Consider the following 21,770-nt stretch of genomic DNA (forward strand, 5'->3'; position numbering starts at 1 on the left):
GATTCTCCATGAGGGCTCCACCTTGCAGCAGACTTCTGCCTGGTCATTTGGACATTTCCATACATCTTCTGAAACCTAGGTGGAGGTTCCAAACCTCAACACTTGCCTTCTGGGCACCCAAAGGCCCAGCACCACATGGAAGATGCCAAGGCTTGAAGCTTTCAACCTCTGAAGCCATGGTCAAAGCTGTATCTTGGCCCCTTTTAACCACAGCTGGAGCTGGAGTTGCTGGGACACAGGTTGCCATATCTCAAGGCTTCACAGAACACTGGAGCCTTGAGTATGACACATAGAAACATTTCTACCTCAGGCTTCCAATCATGTCATTGGACAGGCAGCCAAGAAGGTCTCTGAAATACTGTGAATGCATTTACCCCATTGTCTTGGTGATTAATATTTGGTTCTTCTTTGCTTATGCAAATTTCTGTAGCCTTGAGTTTCTTCCCAGAAAATGAGTTTTTCTTTTCTACCAAATGATCAGACTGAAAATTTCCCAAACTTTAATGTACTGCTTCCCTTTTAAATTTAAGTTACAGTTTCTCATCATTTATTTGTTTATGCAAATGCACATAGACCTTTAGAAGCAGCCAGGCTACATCTTGAACTCTTTCCTGCTTAGAAATTTCTTCCACAAGCAAACCTAAATCATCTCTGTGAAGTTCAAAGTTTCACACATCTCTAGAGCAGTGGCACAATGCCACCAGTCTCTTTGCTAAACCATAGTAAACGTGACTTTTACTCCAGTTCCCAATAAGTTCCCATCTTCATCTGAGACCACCTCAGCCTGGACTTCATTGTCCATGTCACTATCAACATTTTTGTCACAACTATTCAACAAGTCTCTAGGAAGTTCCAAACATTCCCTCATATTTCTGTCTTATTTTAATTCCACCAAACTGTTCCAATCTCTGACCATTGCCCAGTTCCAAAGTCATTTTCACATTTTCAGATACCTTTATAGCAATATCACATTTCTCTGGTGTCAACCTCTGTATCAGTCCGTTCTCACACTGCTATAAATAACTACATGAGATTAAGTAATTTATGAAGAAAAGAGTTATAATTGACTCAGTTCCACAGGCTGTATAAGTAAGACTGTCTTGGAGGCCTCAGGAAACTTACCATAGTGGCAGAAGTTAAAGGGGAAGCAGGCACAAACTTCACATGGTGGAGCAGGAGAGAGAGCAAGGGAAAAAGTGGTACACAGCTATACACAACCAGATGTCATGAGAACTCACTCACTATTATGAGAAAAGCAAGGGGAAAACTACCCTCATGACCCAATCGCCCCAACCAGGGCCCTCTCCTGGCATTGAGGATTACATTTCAACATGATATATGGGTGGGGACACAGAGCAAAACCGTATCAATGTGTTAACACAGTAAGACCTATAAACATCTCAGAAGACAATACTAGATCTCATCAAGTAACGGCTATCATGATCCGAGGGAATTTTGACACTAGACAAGCATTTTTATGGGACAAGTTGATCTTATTGACTAATGTGGAGAGATGGCCTATGGAATCTCATAGTACTCAGTTGTGTTGTATGAAAAGGAATGAGAGATAGAATAGAGAGAAAAGGAAGTTGGGATAGATTAAAAGAGCTGTTAAAAACCAAGTTTCCTTTGTTTCAATTTTGCTCTACTCATGGATTATATTTAAATACTTTTTCTCAATTTCTTATTAAAATGAAACTGGAACATTACTAGGAAAAGTAAATTTGGTACAAATGCTTACTGTAACGATTTTCCAATTTCAATAATAAGTTGCCTTTGAAATACCTGTTAATTTTAACATTTCATACCAAAGTTGGAAACAGAATACATGAGAAGGCATTCCATAAATTTTGTGAATGTCCTACTTCTCAAATGACATCAATTAGGATACTTTTTAGGGCTGGACCAATTACTTTGTAACGTCAGCTTAATAAAACTTGTGCACTTAATATAAGCTTACTTAGTTTAATGTGTTGTTTATGTTGTCTGTCTATAAAGCTCCAAAGAAACAAAAGAAGTGAAAAAGACAATAATCATTTTGATAGTTAATATTATATGCCACTTAAATGTTGAATTGTAATTTTTTATTAATTTATGATTTTTAAAAGGCATAGTTCACAAACACATTGCATATTTTGAGTACTAGACAAGAGATTTTATGAATCTCTTTGCATGCTTAGATAAATTCTGCTCACATTTTGATAACTTATGACTCCTCAAACCCTGGCTGTCAGATGGCAACTAAGTACTCTAATACAAAATGTAGGAGAAATTAATCACAACAGTTAAATGTAGAAAGTAGAAAAATATGATACACATATGGGCAGAAGTAATGGATTTGGGTTTATTTTTATCTATAGCCATCCTTTTGTGGCTATTGATGACAGGTAATTTATAAAATTAATTAGCATAAAATTAACTACTTACCTGAGAGTTCTTTTTTTCTTTTCTTCTTCCATCTGTCCCTGTTACTACTCATTTTTTCTTGGTTGGTTCACTTCTGTGTATGTTGAATTAGAGATAAAAAAGCTAAAGATTTCTTTTCTTTATGTCCACTGTTTGAAAATTCATATAAAATCCTTAATAACAGCACAACAAAACATTAAGAAGAACAACAAGATGTAAGATCATTGCCTAAACAGTAATTGAACTCTAAATATTGTGGACTATAATCAAAAGTATTTATCTACAAAACCATCTTGAACATTTTAGTTGGATTTTACAGGTCATTGACTTCTTTATTTTTTGTCATTCCCTAGGAAAAGTAGTTTCAAATAAAATGTTACCTACTAGCCAAGCTGCAATATGTGAGAACTGCACTAATTTAACTATGACTGCAGGATTTGAATACACATTTAATAAACATTTGCATTCTATCTTGAGGTTTCTGAACAGAATTACTTCTAATTGGGAAAGGAAAACAAAAGTGGAATAAATAAAGGAAATGAAAAATTTAAACATCTTTTATCAGAATTTTTTGTTGATGTAAAGTATCTGGTACTTAGGACAAGTAATAATTGTTCAGTGCTATTACCAGTGAAGTTATCTGTGGTAAGTACCAAATCCCTCAACTGGGATTACCAGTCATATTGTGATGTACAACAACAATAATAAAGTAATTATGGACCTTATATCTAATTTAGGGGTCAGAGAATAAGGCAGCTCTGGGTTGACAACAAACTGCCTGTATTTATTAGCTTGGGCAAAGTTCTACAAAACAGTAATATGTTATATAATGTTTATTATATAATATATATTATAAAATATATATTGCACATATATTAAATTTTGTATAATAAAAATTTTATATATCTTACATTATATATATATTAAAATACATGTAAATATATTTAAAGCATTAAAACATCATGAATTAAATTCATTAGTATTTTAAGGATAAATGACTAGTTTGGCTAATTTCACAATATTAATTAAGAGCTTAGATAATTAGAAAATCAGTACTAAAGTGAAATTTTATAAAACCAATATATATAAAGTATGAGGGGTTTTATATATTGCTTTATTTAATCTTCAGTTGTGTCAAGTAGGATAAATCCAGTCTACCAATGAAGACACTAATTTAATTTTTTTTTCTGTCACCAAGCTTTAAAGATTCCATAATACAGATTCCACTTTATCACAGGAAAAAAATATATACTTCTCACCTCTTGCATATATTTATAAAAAGTATTTAAATTAATAAAAATTTTAGAGTTTTAAAATGTAACTTACATCATTCAACTAATTTTTTTTGTTATGAGTTTCAGGTTTCTTTCTTCTTCTATTTATTTTTCTTTTTCTGACCACTTGAGCATTTCAGAACACATTAACCTCCTAGGAGGTTGCTAGGAAAAAAAACTAACAGAATCAAAGAAAGTGTCATTTTGCTTCTTACTAGAAATAAAAGTGACAAAGGGGCTTATGTGTTGCTTATAGATCTGTTTATTGGAAAACTTTAGTCTTTAATACATATTTTTAGGAGAGCTTTATAGCCATTAGAACTATAAAATGAAATAGATTGTTAACCACATCAGTCTTCCCTAAAACACATATATTTCTGTCAGAATTCATCTACTTTTAGAAAAATGTCTCCACCCCTTCACTCCCACATGTAAAAATGTAACATTGGTGCATAAATTTATTTCACATGTCACATTCATTTTTTCTTTCAAAATGTAGTCTTTGGTTTAATAACTTCAATATAGACTTATTATTTGTTATATTATTTACTACCTATATTGTGAGAAAAGCAATAAATAGTTTTACCAAAAAGAATTGAAATACAGTAATATAATAACTTTTGTTAAAAATGTTTATAAATAAGGGGCTAAATCCAACGATGTGAAAATTTCTCAAGAGATAATTTGATTCAAGAAAACAGAAGAACTTTTTAGCTTACACCTGGAGAATGAGTAAATATTTTCATACATAAACATTACAAAAAGGGACCACGTACAGTGGCTCATGCCTGTAATCCTAGCACTCTGGGAGGCCAAGGTGGGTGGATCACCTGAGGTCAGGAGTTGGAGAGCACCAACCAACATGGCGAAATCCCATTTCTACTAAAAATACAAAAGTTAGCTGGGAGTGTTGACACATGCCTTTATTTCCAGCTACTCAGGAAACTGAGGCAGGACAATCACTTGAACCCGGGAGGCAGAGGTTGCAGTGAGCTGAGATCATGTCACTTGCATTCCAGCCTGGGCAACAGAGTGAGATTACTTTTCAAAAAAAAAAAAAAAAAAAACCACACACACACACACACACACAAAAGAAAAGAGAAAGGAATAAAAAAGAAAAGTATGAAAAGGGCAGGAGAGAGAAATGGGAAAGGTTTCTGGCTTGAGCAACTAGGTGGATGATGATGTCAGGGACTTCCATGAACACTGAAGGAGAGAGAATGATTCAAAGGTTATAAGTATGACAAACTGGACTTCAAGAATAAATATTAAATAACTAAAGGTTATGTAGCACCTGTGATGTACTGGCACTATTTTAATCACTTTATCTACTGCAGTTAACCCTTAAGAAGCCCTATTTTCACAGATACTGTTGTTGTTATCATCATTTCATAGTTGAAAAATTTGAAGCACAGATAAGTTCAGTAACTTTTCAATGATTATATAGCAGAAAAGTGGCAAGGTCCAATTCAATTCTTGGAAGTCCAGCTTCAGAATATAAATTAGTAGCCACTGGACCATAATGCCTTCAACATGTTGAGTTTGAGGTGTTCATTTATCTATTCCAAAATTCAATATATTTAAGTGCCTTTTACATGCCAGACATTATGATATGTACTATAATAGGGTACCTCTAAAAGGAAGTATCCAAAATTCTGTTTCTTGTAGTCAACATAAGCCAACCAGATGGCCCCCTAAACCCAGGATGAGACTCTGGTTCTGCTATGCAATTAATGTGCCCCTCTCTTTAAAGTCATATGTAAAGCCGTGATCCCTCAATATGATGTTATTTGAATATGGGGCCTTTGAGTGATAATTAGGTTTAGATGGGTTTTATTGAAAAACCATCATGATGAGATTAGTGTCTTCAGAAGAAGTGAAAAGAGAGTACTTGTTCTTTTCCACTTTCCCCATGAGAGGAAACACCAAGAAGGCAGCTATCTACAAGCCCAGGAAGAGAGCCTTCACCTGAAATTAACCAAGCTGGTACTTAGATATCAGACTTATAGCCTCCAAAACCTTAAGAAATTGACATGGCTGGTACCTAGATTAGACTTAACAGAGCCCCTAGATCTGAAGAAAATAATTTCTATTGTTTAAGCCACCCAGTTTATGATAATTTATTATGGCAACCCAAGGTGACTAAAGACGTCCATTAGCTGATCTTGTCTTAGTTGCTATATATGTGGGAAATGACTACAAAACTCACTGATTTTATGCCCTTTTCATGCTAATTTTAAGATGCTTTTCTGAAATATTGTTTACAGAGGCTATTTGTGTAACATTTCGGTGAATGTTTTATGAAAAACATCCTAAGAGCACAAGAAGATAAAGCTCTGGTACTACCTTACACATAATGAACAAGTTGGAGAAAGGGTTTTAGACATGCTTACATAGTTGAATTTGTTTTGTCACTTTGCAACATGGTTACAAATCAGTTGGCTAAATAATTACTTTAGTACTCTGAACTTCAATCACATATAAACTATTTCTGAGACTTTGGAGCACTGTTTAAAAATAAAATGGTGGCCGGGTGCGGTGGCTCAAGCCTGTAATCCCAGCACTTTGGGAGGCCGAGGCGGGTGGATCACGAGGTCAAGAGATCGAGACCATCCTAGTGAACATGGTGAAACCCCGTCTCTACTAAAAATACAAAAAAAAAAAAAAAAGAGCTGGGCACGGTGGCATGTGCCTGTAATCCCAGCTACTCAGGAGGCTGAGGAAGGAGAATTGCCTGAACCCAGGAGGTGGAGGTTGCGGTGAGTGGAGTTCGCACCATTGCACTCCAGCCTGGGTAACAAGAGCAAAACTCCGTCTCAAAAAATAAAATAAAATAATAATAAATAAAATGGTATGGAAATATTCTGGTTATCCATCTAATAATATTACTCAACATATTTCAGTGAAGAATGCTTTAGTAAAAGGAAGTCCATTCTTTCTGATTCCAGTGATCCAAGACTGCTGTGGATTGTCAATCTTAAATTGCCATTTTCCAAAAACTGAATTTATTGATCAATGCTAAAGTTAGTAAATTGTGTAAAAATAGAAGTATACAGAAAAAATCAGGTAAATTAAAAAAGATGATTGCTCCAGGATCCAGCAAACCTCTCCAACTGTGTGTCCTTTGCTTACCAGAAATAATAATCCCTACAATTGCAAACTGTGATCAACTGGCATATAGTATGAGAGCAGAGGTAAGATTAGCTTTGTCTCTTCATGTCTTCCAAAGTACCCCTGCTCAAAGACAGAAGCTGGTGAATAGAGCCACAAGAACATATTGAAAAGAAAATGATCAAGCTTTGCCTAAACGACAAGCGGTCAAGAGAGTCAAGTTAGGTTACTGTTGTTTTTAACTATATACCTGCCATCTTGATTGCATAAAGTAATACAATTACCTTTCATGCAATCTATTTAGAATTGGGCTTCTTTCACTGCAAAATTATTTCTAACTAATGTATATTCTTAACGATTCTTCGGTGTTACTTCCTAATATACATCATAGATAATTGTCAATAAAGGTTGAATGATTAAGATCATTCAACTCAAAATGCACCTGCTTTTCTCTTAAAGATTTAAGAATTTTACAAAAACAATTAGGCAAATTTGGACAACTTACTTAAGCTCTCTTCCTCGTTGGATATAATGTTATCTATCATATAAAATTTTAGAGAATAAGTTGACTATGTTTGTGTTTAGCCTGGAACAATGCCCTTGTAACACAGTGGATGCTCAGTATATATAAAATATGATTATAAATATTTCAAAGGAATCTATGCCAAAGTCACTTATATGCAACAATTAGATGTGAACAACATCATTCTGAGTACTGTACATCTGTGGCTTCAAACATATTTTACTGCAACATATAATAGACAACACATTTTATATACTGAAATACACAAAATAGTAAAAATACACAAAAACCCACTTAATAAGTTTCATTAAGAAAAGTCTGATTGTGTGATATTTATAATGTTCGTATTAAGTTTTAATTTTTAAATTCATTTTATGCACAACCATCAATTTTAAAAACAGAGGTGCAAAGTTTTGCTGACTGGTCAATTACTTATGTACACTGCCATTGGCAGCTAAGTAATCACTTTTTCATAATATCAGATTTTGTATCCAGTGCTCATAACCATCTCAATACAGCTACTGAATTCAAAAGTCAGAGGTAGCAAAGTGCCTAGCCTTTAAAAACAAACCTACAATTTCTGACTTTATCCTGGATTATATTTATACTGCTTCTGCAAATGGGTATAGTTGTCTCATAACATTTTTAGTTCATTATTTTGAGTCATATGTTAGTATCACCTTTGACTATGGAGCACAAATGATGAAAAGGTAATATTTCAGGTAAATATGTTTTTAACATTGTTAAAATAAGCATGTTCCATAATGTATTTTAATGTACATTGTCATTACCTTTACAATCTTTGTCTTTATAATGAAATTCAATTGTAGCAGTGAAAATATATTGATGTCAAATATGAAATATTTTCAAAGGTCAGCTTGTTTAAACCTAACTCTCTTGTTGTAAATGGGATAAAACTGATAAAAGACTTAGGGAATTAAATTGCAACTGTATCTAGCTGACAGGTTCATGAGGCTCTTCATCAATTTCACGTTAGGTTATGACACTGTAGATGACAGCATGTGACATAAACATTTTGCCACAGATTTTATCACATTAATAATAGTATCCTTCGTGTGTTCAAGTAGTCAATAAAACAACCCAAAGGGGCTTTTTGAATTTATACAGGAACAAAAATGTATCAAAAAATTTATATAAAGAGTTAGTAACAAAATAAGAAAATTTGGTGAGGCATAAATGCTGACACATTCATCTTGGATGTATGCTTTATACTGACCTATTTATCATTAATTTGATTCTGAACACATTGAAAAGGGGGGCTGAACCCTTTTTACTTCTCTATGAGGACAATTCTAAGAATAAAATGTTATGTTTCTTAAATTATTCATGAGTCTTAGTGAAAATGTGATATCCTTAGATTAAAAAGAAAAGGGGCAGAGTCTAATAATCTTTTTTAGCTTATTCATCAGGTTTCCACTTCGCAACCATGCCTCAAATCTGGGCTGTTCTTTCCTTACCTATATGCCTTGCTTTATATTTACATAAGGATTTCTTATATTTTGCTTTAAACTTTTCTCTGCCTTTTATTATGCCCTACTATACCATTGGAAGATCATTGAGATTCTAGTAAAATTCTAGAACACAGAAAATAGCAGCACCATCCTGATGTGCCCATGATCATTTGACTTATGCCATAGTGTATTAAAAGCCCAGCTGTACAGAGGGGAGAGTAATAAGAGATTTGGACAGTCTGGCCAATTCAGTAACATTATTTTTTTCCTTCTTTATTATTATAACTACACATTTGAGCACACATGGACAAAAATATTAATATGAACGTGATTATATACTACCAAACTGGACAGGTAAGAGAAAATACTCTTACAAAAATGTTATAATAAATTTTCCTAACATCAATGGCTGGGAAACTAGTAGATTATTGGAAGCTATATTAATTTTCTATTGTTGCTGTAATCACTTACAAGCTTAGTAAGATGAAACAACACATAATTATTATCTTATTGTTCTGGCATTCAGATATCTGACATGTTTTACTGAGTGAAAATTAAGGTGTTGATAGGATTTACAGTTCTTCCTAAGGCTCTTAGGGTAATCCATTTTCTTGCTTTTCTAGAATCTATCTACATTCCTTGCCCTGTTGCCTATTTCTTTCATGTACAAGGTCAGTAATGGCACGTTAAGTTATTTGCACACCAAGAACCCTGTCTTATTCTTCTCCCTCCCTCTTCTACTTTTAAGGACCCTTGAAGCCCGTATGATCCAGAATAATTTTTCCATCTCTGTGACCTAATTAACAACCTTTATTACATCTACAACCTTAATTATCTTTGACCATGTAATATAAATGTATGGGTTCCAATGATTAGGGTAAGGACATATTTGAGAGCCATTATTATGCTTATCACAGAAAAATAGAGCACCACACACATAATAAAAAATTATATTTACATCATACTTTTTAGAAACAATGCACAAGAGAAAGAGTATTGCATAATATGTTTAGCATTTTGAAGGAAGATAACATTAAACTACAATTTTTACATCCAACTGAACTATTACTTAATGTGCATGCACAATAAATATAACCATAGGCATGGAGAATTTCAGAATGTAACAAAAAATAGACAATATTTAGAAAATAAATACTTGCAAAAAAGGCTTTGTAGACTATGGAAATTAACAATTAGTAGCCATTTTTATAAACAGTATATATTTGCCTGAGGTTACATTTGTGATAATACCTATGTGGCAAGAAGTGGAAGAAGAGTGAAAGCTACCAGTAAATAAATAAATAAATAAATAAATAAAATATTGAACATGCTAAGGTGTGCATATTTGGGAAAAGGTGTAATATGGTATTGAAATTTAAATTTTAATTTGCTTGCTTCAGCTTAAAATAAAATCTGGGCAATGGCAAACTACAGTTTGTGGCCCACTGTCTTAATCTATTTTGTGCTGCTGTCATAACATATCACAGACTGAGTAATTTATAAAGAAGGGGGATTTATTACTCACGGTTCTAGAAGTTATATAGCACAAGGCCAATGTGTTATTATTAGGTCAGGGCTGCTCTCTGCTTCAAAAAGGGAGTCTGGAATGCTGTCCTATGGAAAAGAGATGCTCTCTGTGCTCAAATGGCAGTAGGTGAAAGGGCAAAAATGGGACAAATTCACTCTGCCAAGCCACTTTATAAGGGCATTTATCCATTCACGAGGGAAAAACCCTTATGACCTAAACACCTCCCAGAAAGTCCCACCTCCCAATACTGTTGCATTGAGAGTGAGGTTTTCAGCACATGAATCTGGGAGCATATTCAGACCATAGTACTCAAAAAGTGCCACATTTCACCACACCCACTTTTAATGTATTCTTATGTTGCTTCCATGCTACAATGAAAGACTGGAGTAATTGTAATAGAGAAATAAAAAAAAAATTTATTATCGGTCTCTAAAGAAAATGTTGACTACTGATATAAATTAAAAGGAAAATAGCCAAAACTTCAAAATAAATAAAATATATTCTAATCAAAATTGGTGGGACACATTAAAGCAAAACTTAAAATTGCATAGCTCATATGCATTTATTTGAAACCAAGCAAAGTTAGAAAAAGCAGGTCAGTGTTCAATACAGAGATAATGGATTAGACAAAATTACTGAATACTTACAAAGGTATTATATGAGCAGGCTAAAACATTGAAGTAGATATACAGCAATGACCTAAATTGATCTTAAGAAGTGTGAGTTTTTTGCAAAATGCATTAGGAAATCTACAGCAAAATAAAACTTATATAAGTTAAAACATCTTCAGGTCCAAAATGTCACTACCTAGTTTAAATAAATATATATGTACAATAAATTAAAAGCAATTATAAAGTTAATAATTTGGTACATATTATAGGATGAACAACAAAAGAGGGAAAGTTAAGATTTTAGTACGTTATGAATTAAGTAGTATAATTTGACATTCTATGTTCAGATTTTAAAAATAATAATTATGAAAATTTTATATGTGTATGTATCCATTATTTCTGCTATATTTTAGGCTGAGTTGATTCTGTTCTAATTCCAACATTAAACGCTAAATAAAATATAACAAAATTCAGAAATACATTAAGTTATAGTAGACATAGAAAGAAAACTTTTAGAACCCCAAATATCAGAGACAGAGAAGAAATTCCAAGCCAGAGCCATAAACTCAAGCTGATACTTTGGCAGCTTAAAAGCAAACAAAGAAAGAAAAAAACCATAGACATTACATCTGGGAATTGAGATACTCAAGACCCATACTGTAACTGTAAATGCACACTCATTTGGGAATTGACAGCAAATTAATCCCATGTCTCCCTTAATACTCCCATTCTATTACCTAATCATCAGTAAAAATCTGTGTGCTATTCTCTATGAATTGTATAAAGCACTTATTTTCCTAGTTTTCTACCCTTTACTTCATCTCTATTCTCCACCAAAAAGAAAAATAAAATAGTTTATATTAATTACAGACTCACATAACTCACTGCCATCTAATGCATGCTTTTGTAGGATAAAAATATTTAGAAGTATCATTTTTATGTTGTTTATATTGCTTCTTCTTATGGGCATATGAGTAACTTGGAGAACTGAGGAATGTCTCAGCTCCACAACAACTAGATTCCAGAAATAATGAATTCTCATAAAAATTCCTGAACCTCTAGGATCATCAGGGCAGACAGAAGGGACAACTAGATTGCAGCTCCAGAGAGAGCAGCATGTGGAGGCTTGCGTGGTGAATTTTAGCTCCAGAATTGCAAGAACAAACCATCAATCTCAAGAGAACCCACAGATCCTCTGAAGGAAGTGGACTGCTCCAGTAGGACATGGGAGATACCTCAAGTACTGTGAGTACCCCAACAGTGGAAGTGGGAAACGTAGAGCCTCCTCTCCTGAACACTCCTCCCCTCCCACTGCAGAAATTGAAAGTCTGTTTGCGGGAGAAGTTTCTGACTTTATCTGGAGCTGAGTCAATTCAGAGAGCCAAGCAAAATACAGGAGTAAAGGAAGCAGCAGAAAGGCTCTTGGAACTTGCTGGGTCCCCAAGGAGGCCATTCTTTCCTGACACAACAGGGATCCATCAGGAGGTGGCCAGAGAAGTGAGAGCTAAAACTCTATGGGGGAAAGGGGAAATCTGTCGATAAACTTTGTAATAATTTGAATGGGACGAGAAGCCTCCTGGCCAGAACTTGGAGGAGAACACAAATCTAGTGCGCAGACTCCACATTATGGGAAAGAACCAAGCCCTTTGCTCTCACAGATGGGAGGCGGGTAGCCTGGGGCAAGTTCTCAATCTTGTCTCACCTACTGCTGTAATCAGATTCTGGGCTGCTAGAGGAGACAGGGAGGACATGGTGAAAGTTAGACTAGCCCTTTAGTTTGCGTCGGAGCTGAGTGTGTCCTGTGACCAGTGATTTTCCTCCACTTCCCTGGCAACCTGCGTGACACAAAAGAAGCAGCCATAATTTTCCTAGGTACACAACTCTAATGACCTGGAAAACTCACCTCCAATCCCCACAGCAGCCACAGTAAGACCCACCCAAGGAAAGTCTGAGCTCAGACACGCCTAGCCCTGCCTGCACCTGATGGTCCTTCCCTCCTACCCTCGTAGCAGAAGATGAAGAGCACATAATCTTGGGAATTCTAGGGCCACAGCCTCTGCCGGTCCTTCTCCATCCTGTTGCAGCTGATGCTCTCTGGAAAGTACCACCTCCCAGCAGGAGGCCAACCAGCATAAAAACAGAGCATTAAACCACCAAAGATATCCCTCATGGAGTCCATTGCAACCCCTGACACCTCCACCAGAAGAGGCACTGATATCCACAGTTCAGAGACCGCTAAATAGTTCACATCACAGGACTCTATGCAGACAATCCCCAGTACCAACCCAGAGCTGGGTAGACTTGCTGGCTGGCTAGACCCAGAAGAGAGACAACAATCACTGCAGTTTGGCTCATAGGAAGCCAAATCCATAGGAAAAGACGAAACAGTGCATGGGACAAAAGAATCTGAAAAAACAGCCTTTAGCCTTACACATTCCCTCTGAGAGAGCCTAGCCAAATGAAAAGGAATCAGAAAACCAACATTGGTAATATGACAGAACAAGGCTCTTCAAAATCCACCCCCTCCCACAAGATTGCAGTAGTTCACCAGCAATAGATCCAGACCAGGAAGAATCCCTGATTTGCCTGAAAAAGAATTCAGGAGGTTAGTTATTAAGCTAATCTGGAAGGCCAGAGAAAGGCAAAGCCCAATGCAAGGAAATTTTAAAAATGATACAAGAAGTGAGGGAAGAAGTATTCAAGGAAATAGAGAGCTTAAAGAAAAAAAAATCAAAAATTCAGGAAACATTAGACTAACTTACAGAAATGCAAAGTGCTCTGGGAAGTCCCCGTAATATAATTGAACAAGTAGAAGAAAGAAATTCAGACCTCAAAAACAAGGTCTTTGAATTAACCCAATACAACAAAGCCAAAATAAAAATAAAAAAATAAAGAAAGAAAGAAAGAATAAGAAAATATGAACAAAGACTCCAGGAAGTCTGGGCTTATGTTAGATGGTCAAACCTAGGAATAATCAGTGTTCCTGAGGAAAGATAATTCTAAAAGCTTGAAAAATATATTTGGGGGAATAATTGAAAACTTCCCCAGCCTTGCTAGAGACCTAGACATCCAAATACAAAAACTGTAAAGAATTCCTGGGAAATTTATCATAAAAAGTTCATCACCTAAGCACATTGTAATCAGGTTATCCAAAGTTGAGACAAAGGAAAGAATCTTAAGAGCTGCGAGACACAAGCACCACATAACCTATAAAAGAAAACCTATCAGATTCACAGCAGGTTTCTCAGCAGAAACCCTACAAGCTAGAAGAAAGGAAATAACAAAGATCAGAGCAAAGCTAAATGAGATTGAAACAAATGAACAACAAAAAAACAACAAAAAGATAAATGAAACAAAAAGCTGTTTCTTAGAACAGGTCAATAAATTGATATACCATTAACAAGGTTAACCAAGAAAGTTATCCAAATAGCCTCACTAAGAAATGAAACAGGAGATATTACAATGAAAACTACTGAAATACAAAAGATAATTCAAGACTAGAATGAACACCTTTATGCACATAAACTAGAAAACCTAGAAGAGATGAAAAAATTCCTGGAAAAATACAACCCTCCTAGCTCAAATCAGGAAAATTAGATGCTCTGAATAAACAAACAGCAAGACTGAAATTGTAATTAAAAAGTTACCAACGAAAAGATGTACAGGACCAGACAGATTCACAGCTGTCTGGTCCTGTAGATATTCAAAGAAAAAATGGTACCAGTACTTTTGACACTATTCCACAAGACAGAGAAAGAAGAAACCTGCCCTAATTCATTCTAAGAAGACAGCATCACCCTAATACCAAAACCAGGAAAGGACATATCCAAAAAAGAAAATTACAGACTGATATCCTTGGCGAACACAAATGCTAAATTCATTAGTGACATACTAGCTAACCACATCCAACAACATTTCAAAAAGATAATCTACCATAATTAAGTTCATTATATACCAGGAATGCAGGGTTGGTTTAACATATGCAACTCAATAATGTGACACACCATATAAACAGAATTAAAAACAAAAATTATATAATCATCTCAATAGACACAGAAAAAAGCATTTGACAAAATCCAGGATTGCTATATGATTAAAACTCTCAGCAAAATCAGCATACAAGATGAATGAGCATTGGATCAAAACAAAAATTAAGCATGCAATTATACATCTGAATGTAATAAAAGCCATCTATGACAAACTCACAGTCAACATAATACTGAATGGGGAAAAGCTGAAAGCATTTCCTCTGAGAACTGGAAGAAGTTAAGGCTATAGCATACATGAAGCAAATGGTAAATATATTTGGTATTTATTTGGTTTAAGATGAAAAGAATCATTAAAATTAAAAGAATCAGTATATAATAATAGAAAGGGCAGTTCATCAAGAAGATTAAGCAATTTAAAATATTTGTGTATCTAATAAAACAAATTCAAAATAAATGTAACAAAATTTAATTTGTAAATTAAAACTGTAGGGGAAAATTAAACATATCCAGTGTCATATTGGGAGACTCATATTATTTCTCTTTTTTTAATTATAGCTAAAACAGAGCAGGATAAAAGCAAAGGTAAAAAACACTTAAATATTACATTAATGAGTCTAATATAGGAAATATGACAATAGATATAAAAATTTAAGTGTGCATATTTTCTCAAGTATATATAGAATTTCTGTAAAAGTGTATCCTGTTCTTGGGAATAAGTAAGTATCAACATTTTCTAAGTTAAACACAGGAACATGTTGTGCTTCAGAGAAAGAAACATTTAGGGCTAATATGATTGCAAAGAGTAGATCAGCCCCACTAGGAATCAAGCAAATGTAAATCAAAATCATATTTCCCATTCATTCAACAGATAGAACTTCAACGTTTTAAATTGTCAATGTTTTAAAAGCATTAGATTGATAGGACTTTTTGTTTGCTATTTACTGTTCATGAGATTTTAATTTGTTCAATCAGTTTAGACAATGTTCTAAAATAGCCTTGTAAGGTCATAAATTTATCTTCTCTTATGATTCTGTGCTTCTATTTCTATTTATAAACTAGTATTTGTTTTGCAGATTACATAGGATTTTTCTTACAAAGAATCTCTGCAAATACAGACAATCTTACTTTTTGCTTTCTGATATTTATACCCTTTATAGTCCATTTATATTCATATAAATATGCAATTGAATATAGGTCTGCCATTTGTCTCAACCATTTTTTATTTCTCCTTTTCTTCATTTCTGCCTCTTCTGAAATTAGCAGATGTTGTTTTTAGAATTTTATTTACATTCTTCTATTGGCTTATTTTTTCACCAGTACAAGTTTATGCTTTAAAAATTTCAACTAAGTTTTTTTTTTTGAGGTAAATACTTATTCATATATAGTTTGAGAAATAATACAAAAGTTCCTTGTATCCTTTGTTAGTTTCCAAAAATTATAGCATCTTATAAACTATATTACAATATTAAAATCAAGATATTAATATTGATACAGTCAATATACCAAACAGTTCCATCATCAAAGATATTCCTGGTTAGCTTTTTAAAGCTACACAAAAATCTCTTTCACCATCCTCTCCTATTCCTGACTTCAGTCAGTCTCTGATTTGTTTCTCTTTCGTCTCTATTTCTATAATTTTATCATTTCAGGAGTGCTATACCTAGATATTGCAGTATGTGATCTTTTGGAGATTTTCTTGTTTTTTTCATTCAGTATAATTTTCTAGAAAATAAAAATTTTAAGTGTATCCATAGTAATTTCCTTGTTAATACTGAGTCATAGTCTATTGCAGGGATAAATTTCAGTTTGTTTAAAAATTCAACTATCACAAGATATCTGGGTTGTTTCCACTATGGGACTAATCTGAATAAATTTTTTTGTGAACACATGTATAAATATGTGTGTGAACGTAAATTTTTTCTCTGAGATTTATTGGATTTATAACTACAATTATTTTCATTGTATGTAGAGATTTCCCAGCAATTATAATATCTGTTACTAAAACTTTTCATTCTGCTTAGAGTTAATAAGTACTATATCACCTAAAATGAAGAACATGTGAAACCTTATAATTCAGTTACCCTATTTTGTATGTATTGAATCTACATGTGTTACAGATTCCATGATTTGAGGTTACATATTAACTTAATCATGTGTATTTAAAAGAAAACAGGATAAATGCATAAATTCAAATTCTAGTTTTTTCTACCTACATTGAATTACCCATATCACATCTATTTCCATTCAGTTAACATTGCTATTAGTGTAGGTCTACTGCTAACACATTCTTAGTTATATTTTTGTAGGAATATATCTTTTTATGCCATCTTTATTAAATTATATTTGTCATGGATATAGAATAGTGGGTTGATGTTTTGCCCTTTAAAAGTATATAGATGCTGCTTCATTGACATGCAAACACAGTTTTGGACAATAAGTCAGCAGACACTTAAATCATTGTTACTCCATATGTATTGTGTGCCTGTTTCTTTCTTATTCCCTGATTGCTTTTAAAATTTTCTATTTATCTTTGTTTTGCAGCAATTTGATAATGACGTACCTAGGCACAATTTTTACTAATTTAGTCCTGATTAGTGTTTGCTCAACTTGTTGAATCTGTAAATATATTACTTTCAAATAACTAAAACTATATTTTCCACTCATTCTCTATCTCCTTGAAAACAAAAAACATATATTTTTGATCTTTTGATACTTTTCTGCAGATCTCTAAAAACCTTGTTTCTTTTCAAAATTTCTAACCTCTATTTTTGCAATTATTAGTAGATAAATTTTACTGATATATTTTCTAATTATTCAATTTGATTGTTTTCTCCTGACAATGGGCCAAATTTTTCTGGTTATTTGTATGCCGCATATTGCTGTATTGTGTTCTGAATATTATGGATGTCCTTTCTCTTTGTTGTTGAGACCTTAGATTCTGTCATATTTCTCCAGAGTTGTATGCTTGTTTGTTTGTTCCTTTGTTATAGAACACAACTAATTTAATCAGATTTAAAATGATATCTCCTTTCATTGGGTAAATTTTAGGTTAATGTTAACCTTTCAAAAAATTTGTAATTTGTTTCTCACATTACATGTTAAAATACAATAGTTTTACTGTTAATGTTTGAACATATTATTCTAGGGGGCACTTCAAAATTTAGGCAGATTTATACTCAGAGTTTAAGACCATTAATCCATGATTCTCTCTTCTAGGACCACTCCTCATTTACTAGATGCTGTGGTCTCCTTAAAGTCTGCGTTATGATACTTCATTCCAGTTAACTGATATTTTTAACACAATAAATTGCTTTTATTTTCGTATGCATCCACATTTCAACATTTAGTGGTTGAACAGAAAGTAAGAGATGCAACAATTTGCCAGGAGGTCAAGCCTGCTAATTTCGGGGATCTGCTGTGCACACCAGATTCTTTTTTAATTCCTGCTGATGATCTGGAGAAGCAGCAGCAGCACCAAAACCAAGACATGCACTGGATTCCAGGTTCTTTTTGTTCCATTTGTCTGATTCCAAAACATACCCCAACTGATTGCAAGGATTACTAAATGAAAGCCCTGTTTAAAACTTCAATTGTTTTTTTTTTTTGTTTTTTTTTTTTTTTTAGACAGAGTCTCACTCTGTCACCAGGAGGCAGGCTGGAGTGCAATGGCTCACTGCAACTATCTCGGCTCACTGCAACCTCCGCTTCCTGGGTTAAAGCAATTCTGCCTCAGCCTCCTGAGTAGCTGGGAATACAGGTGTGTGCCACCACGCCCAGCTAATTTTTGTATTTTTAGTAGAGACAGGGTTTCACCATGTTGTCCAGGATGGTCTCAATCTCTTGACCTCATGATCCTCCTGCCTCCACCTCCCAAAGTGCTGAGATTACAGGCATGAGTCACCATGCTCAGCCTTATTTCAATGTTCAAAAGCAAAAGCAATTACAGAAAAGTAAAACAATTCAGAGGGATCACGTGTGCTTACAAGTGTCTTCATGTGGTCTTTCTCCAAGTTCAACCACCAAGGACTCTGAGACCTCGCAGGTCTGAGTAACTCTGGTGACTATTCTTTCTACCTTATCAAAACCTGAGCTAAAAACCCATCAGCTGATGACAGCAGAGGTTGGCAGGGCTTAGGACCCAATATTCATTTCCCAGGCTACTGGAGAGTGGATAAGTATGGTTCCAAAAGTAAACAAGGGAGGGCAGAGACTCTTTCCAAGCTTACCTGATGGCTCCTGGCCAAAAATGTCATGGAAGTTGCTGGGGTTGTGATAGTGCAAAAAGGAACTTGAGGAGGAGGGAAGAAAAAGCAGCACCCCTCAGTAAAGGTAGGGGAGGAAAGATATAAGGAATGCCCTAAACTTTTCATTGAAGGCCAATCTCAGAGCGAGGTGGAGGGGTTACAATCTATGCTTCGAACAAGGGAGGTACTGGACGAGCATGGTGACAGGACGATGGTTTGGAAGGGGCTTCATTCAAGATATAAAGAAACCAGGGATGCAGGCAAAGCACCCCACACACCCAACAGTAGTTCCACGGTCTGTGACCTGAAGCTTTCACATCTATCCTAACAAGCTCCCAGGCTAGAGGGTTGTTGTTGCAGGGAGGATGGGAGGCAGGAGGCTAAGGCGGGAAGGCAGAGACACCAGGCAGCAAGCTGATTGTGTGATGTGTCTTTTCACAGTTGAGTTAGATGAGCCTCACCAGTTATGATGGGAATCAATTTAAACTGACTTTCTTGATCCCGAAAATTGAACTACGTGGACAGTGGTTACACATGAGAGGATGATTTGTTATAGCACAACTTATGTATTTCAAATGGACAAAAAAATGGTATCATTTACAGTATCTTCAGATAAACTTCCTTTGAATGAGAGGTTCATTTCCAGTACCTTGAGATCTATAAGACATATCTAGAAAATTTACTATTACAGAAGATGAAGACTGCTTAAATCAAATGGTGGAGAAGGAAAAGGGTCTGTGGTTTTTCTTCGTGATTAATTGTTGTAACACTGTCCTTCAGGTGGCTGAGGGAGTTTCATATTTTCTTTAGACATCAGTAAGCACCAAAGCTCTTGCAGGATAACTTTGATGATTTGAATTCTGCCATTTTGCCAGCACATATGGCTTTGGGGTCCACCACTCCATTAGAACCATAAACTCCATTCATATTAATTTTTTGTTATAGATCTTACAAAGGGGGGTGCTTCTGGGTATTTAGGTTCATGTTCTATTTTAAGGTTGTATATTCAGTTTTCATAAGTTATTCTTGGAGGCCCAATTATCATCCCTGTCCATCTTATAAGTGTCATGTCTTCATCATCTTCAAGACCCTAGCTAACTGTGCCATCTTCTACTCCTTTCTAACCTTCTTCAAGTTCTTCCAAAAGTTGGAAATTGTGACTTTTACTCCCAAGCCTGCAGAAGCTGCCATCTTGCATTGCTGCCGCTTCTTTTTTTTTTTTTTTTTTTTTCCAGATAATACTTGAAACATTGATTTGGGCTTGATGTCAGATAAAAAATTCCAGTGTTGTTGTTCTCTTCCAAGAATTAAATCCTTTTTATAATTTGCCCAGTTTGTTTATGATGCTTTAAATCACTTTTTAAATATTTTATAATTATCATATACAAGTTATTCTGTCATTAAGAGTGGTAGAACTCAATACTCAAATTGTTATTAGAATATATATATTTATCTTCCAAAGTCTAATTTTAAAAATTCAGTCATTTAGGGACTCTTCACAATTGTTTTTATATCCATCATATATGTCTAATTACCCACTAGCCATTTCTATTTTTTGCATTATTAATTTCCTTAAATAATTATTTTTTAAAATATATTACGTCATCACTAAAATATACTGTAAATTCAGTCACATTTCAAAGTTATTTCATATTTTAATATACACCAAAACAATACAGTAAAGCATATTCTTTATTTTCATTTTTTTAATTTTAACTGACAAATAGTTATTGTAATGTTTTCTTTAAGAGTATATACTTCAAAGCCAAATAGTTTAAGTTTGAATATTTTCTCTCCCAATTGCTAAATCTTTGACTTTGAGCACTTTTCTTTAAATAGTAGTATATGCATAGTATATAAAATAAAGATATTACAGCATCTGTTTTATTAGCATATTTTGGAATTAAATTAACTGGGTTCTCCAAGAAGCTATGCCAAAAAGTTACTACATGTGCAAGAAAAAATGGAGAGCCAAAGAATCCTAGAATTACAGAATGCAACATTTCACTCCTTGCAATCAGAGATCTGAGGTTACATTTTCATTGTTGAAAAATATGTGAAAAATTTAGAACACTTCTGTCAAATAAAATGCATATGTTAATATTTTCTTTTAATGGATGTTACTAATATTCAAAAGTAGTAAAATCAATGCTTGTCCTGTACAACCTAGTTTAAACTTGAGTTTTCATATTTTGGGAAACTCTACTCCAAATCAGTAATCTTCAAATAAATTACTCAGATTGCTTTAATAACGTGTTAATAATGTCTCTGCTACCCAGTCTCAAAGATTACAATTCTGTAGTCCTAAAGTCAGTCTCAGAAAAGTCTTCATTTTTACTAAACATCCTATAAGAGAAAAAAGATATCTCTATCAGTAAATTATATGCGTCTAAAAATAACAGATTTTGCTTTGAAGATTTAAATTTACCTTTGAAGATAAGCCAGAGTACCTTTTGAACAATAAAGTTTATAAGCAAAATGATACTATTATGTGGAATGGGAAATCTAGGTTTTTCTCTCTTTCGTAACAGATGGATGCATAAGCCTTTACAGCATATGGAAAACTTATTTAATTACTCATATTCATGGTGTAAAAGAGGCAGGGAAATCAG

General features: G+C 34.1%; 1 pseudogene; it reads right to left on the bottom strand.

Annotated features, from left to right (window-relative positions):
* Positions 1-19,912: 19,912 nt before the first annotated feature.
* Positions 19,913-20,349, bottom strand: LOC100385772 (ubiquitin-conjugating enzyme E2 variant 1-like; annotated as a pseudogene).
* Between the last annotated feature and the right edge of the window lie 1,421 nt (positions 20,350-21,770).

Source organism: Callithrix jacchus, chromosome 2 (genome assembly GCF_049354715.1).
Source record: "Callithrix jacchus isolate 240 chromosome 2, calJac240_pri, whole genome shotgun sequence".
NCBI lineage: Eukaryota > Metazoa > Chordata > Mammalia > Primates > Cebidae > Callithrix > Callithrix jacchus.